This window comes from Sorex fumeus, unplaced genomic scaffold (genome assembly GCF_029834395.1).
Source record: "Sorex fumeus unplaced genomic scaffold, SorFum_2.1 ptg000010l, whole genome shotgun sequence".
Lineage (NCBI taxonomy): Eukaryota > Metazoa > Chordata > Mammalia > Eulipotyphla > Soricidae > Sorex > Sorex fumeus.
In genome coordinates, this window is record NW_026606067.1 from 14,831,747 (window position 1) to 14,834,867 (window position 3,121).

Genomic DNA, 3,121 nt, shown 5'->3' on the forward strand with positions numbered 1-3,121 from the left:
GCTAATGTGTATTCTTTTCATGAAAAACAAAATATCTAGGTTGATGTAAATTTTTATATTTATTTTAAACTGTGACTAGAGTATCCAATTAGAAATTTAAGCAATATTTAATTAATGAACACAAAAATTTACCCAAACTAAGTAGGAGTTATTTCAATGTTAAAAGCCAGCAAATTGAATAAGGCAGTTGAAAATACATATACCGCTTCCCTTACCTGGTTCTTCCCCTTAGAGTCTGAAGGAAGATTATGTTTTGCTGGGGGTGGTTTTAAGGTAACATAAGCAACACTCAAGGTCTACTCCTTCTCTGTGCTTTCAAATCTTTTCACAACCCTGCCCTGGAGAGCTTGGGAGGTCTGTGAGGCCCAAGATTAAGACTCTGGATGCAAACTATATGCTCTAGCCCTTTGAGTTATCTCACCAAACCAAGGAAGAGAATCTTTGATCAGAAATCTTGTCTAGATTGGAGATGAAATGGAGTGTGCCTCAGAGGACACACATACTGCCCAACTTGACACCCTGGAGTGTTCCAAATCTGCCTTTTTTAAAAAGAGGTATTCTGTGTTCCTATATAAAATGTTTTTTTCTTGTAATCATTCAGGCAAAATATTTTTTTTGTGACATGAGGCTGCCATATTCCAACCTGCTAGCTTGCTGCTGAATAGAGTTGTTTTTCAACCTATTGTCTCATTAAACCATGAATTATTTCTTCTTTGATGTAAAGAAAATATCAAATCATAAATAAGCTCAAACAAGAAATAGCAGGACCGATAGCACAGCAGTAGAGCATTTGCCTTGCATGCAGTCAGCCTGATTGAGCCAGGTTCGATTCCTCCAACCCTCTCAGAGAGCCAGGCAAGCTACCGAGGGTATCTCGTACACACAGCAAAGCCTGGCAAGCTACCCGTGATGTATTCAATATGCCAAACACAGTAACATCAAGTCTCAAAATGGAAATGTTACTGGGCCACCTCGAGCAAATCGATGAACAACGGGAGGACAGTGTTTGTTTGTTTGCATTCTTTGTAGTAATGTAAAAATAAAAAATATACACTGTGGAATGGGGAGATAGTACATGACTTAAAATGCTTGTCGTGCACTCAGATGACAAAGTTTGACTCCCTGTAACCCATTTGGTCCCCTGAGTCCCACCAGAAGTAGTCCCTGACACAGCCAGGAATAAGTCCTGAGCAGTGCCAGTCATGGCCCACAAACAAATAAACAACAACTATAACTATATTGTTACTGTTATTTTCAGATCTATGAAAAAGAGTTCATGATAATGCATAGGTTAAACCTAAAACTCTGATTGGCTGCAGGTTAAATAAAATATTTATGAAAAACATGATGTGACAATCACTTTTTCTGAGAATACTAAAAGTATTCTTTTTTTAGATGCCACGAAGTAGGTGGCAGTGCCTTAACCGTATGCGTGTTGCAGGCCGAAGCCTCTTCCATCCTTGTCAAGGGGAGTGCTAACCTTCTCTCCTTTTATACTGATATCCTTAAGTAGACATTATATACATAATTATTGAGTCATTTTCTTTTCCATGACTGTTGGGTTAACAGTCAACTTTCATGTGATAAGTGCTTCTCTGAGTTTTCTAATTAAGATACTTAATGATTGTATCTTACTAATTCTAGTCGTTTGAGTATGGTTGAGGCCACTTCAGTTGCTAAGTGCTCATCCAAAGATAAATGTTGTTTAATCTAACTGTTAATTAAGAGAGTCCCATGAGATATTTTACATTAAAGATAAAAAGCAATCTATTTCTGATCAAGAATATCTCAGTCATATAAGGGATGATTTGATATCTAGATGGTTAAGGTAGCCTATATTTCTTACTAGAAGAATGCTCATAACTACACCTAAATACATTTTTCATAGGATTTAGATCAAAATATAAAAGGTTCAATTTAGTATCGAGCACAGATTATTTTTATTGCCTGAACTACTGGCAACAAGTTCTGAAAGAGGAAAGCAGCCAGAAGTAGAGTCAAGATAGCCAAGAAAAAAAACTAGAAGCATCAGATAAGAAGTTTGTTTGTCAAAAAACTAATTTGTTTTAACATTCCACTTATTCTTCCTTCTTTTCCTTGTTATTGGGCATAATAAACAAAATCAAGTTTTGTGTAATGTCCAATTCCCTGTATCATTTTAAGCTAACTTTCATAGAAAAATATGTGTCATTTCTTCTCTGAATAAGTAAATCAGAATAGCATAAGAATTTTTACAGTTTGTTAATACACTGAATGCTATGACTTTGATAACAGGTAACTAATACTGATTTATAGAGTTAACTTACATAAATTCACTGATGCATGCTTATAGTTCAGATTTAGAGGCAGGAATATAAAATACATTTAGGAGTGCTAAAAAATTCTTTGTACAGTAGTGTCTATCAAATAATTATTTTCCCTGTTTTTCCATCATTGTAAAGGCTATAAGCAAGTCATAATTGCTATTAGATATTGTTCTATTAGTCTCTTCTTGTCACTTCTATTTTTGTTTGAGATATCCGGCGGAATACATCTAGAATATTAAGGTTATAGTTATTTGTCCAACAGTTTTTGATTGTATTTTAAGGATTTTTTCATGGTATAAGGCCATTTGGCAAATTACTCATCCATGTCTGTGTTAGATAAGTTCTTCTTTGATTGAACACTTTTGCTCCAAGTAAATTTTAGACTTAGTGGTCAGGGATTTGCATAACTATGTGGTGAAATCTCAAAATATCTCCACAGGTTTAATTTTTTATTTTATTTTATTATTATTGGGCTAGAGCAATAGCACAGCAGGTAGGGCGTTTGCCTTGCAAGCGGACAACATGGCCGACCCCTGTTCGATTCCTCCACCCCTCTCGGAGAGCCCGGCAAGCTATCAATAGTATCTTGCCCTCACGGCAAAGCTTGGCAAGCTACCCGTGACATATATGATATGCCAAACACAATAACAATGAGTCTCACAATGGAGACGTTACTGGGCCCGCTCAAGCAAATCAATGAACAGCGGGAGGACAGTGCAGTTTATTATTATTACTATTATTATTATTATTATTAAATAATGTAGGAGTACTCCTATGTGTTCATCTATTGATTAAGCTGATTGAATTGGGCATAA

General features: G+C 35.8%; 1 non-coding gene across 1 annotated transcript; it reads right to left on the reverse strand.

Moving 5' to 3' along the window:
- Positions 1–1,379: 1,379 nt before the first annotated feature.
- On the reverse strand, positions 1,380–1,502 carry LOC130020193 (U6atac minor spliceosomal RNA). The gene has a single exon (XR_008791968.1). It is a non-coding gene; the product is annotated as a U6atac minor spliceosomal RNA (small nuclear RNA).
- Between the last annotated feature and the right edge of the window lie 1,619 nt (positions 1,503–3,121).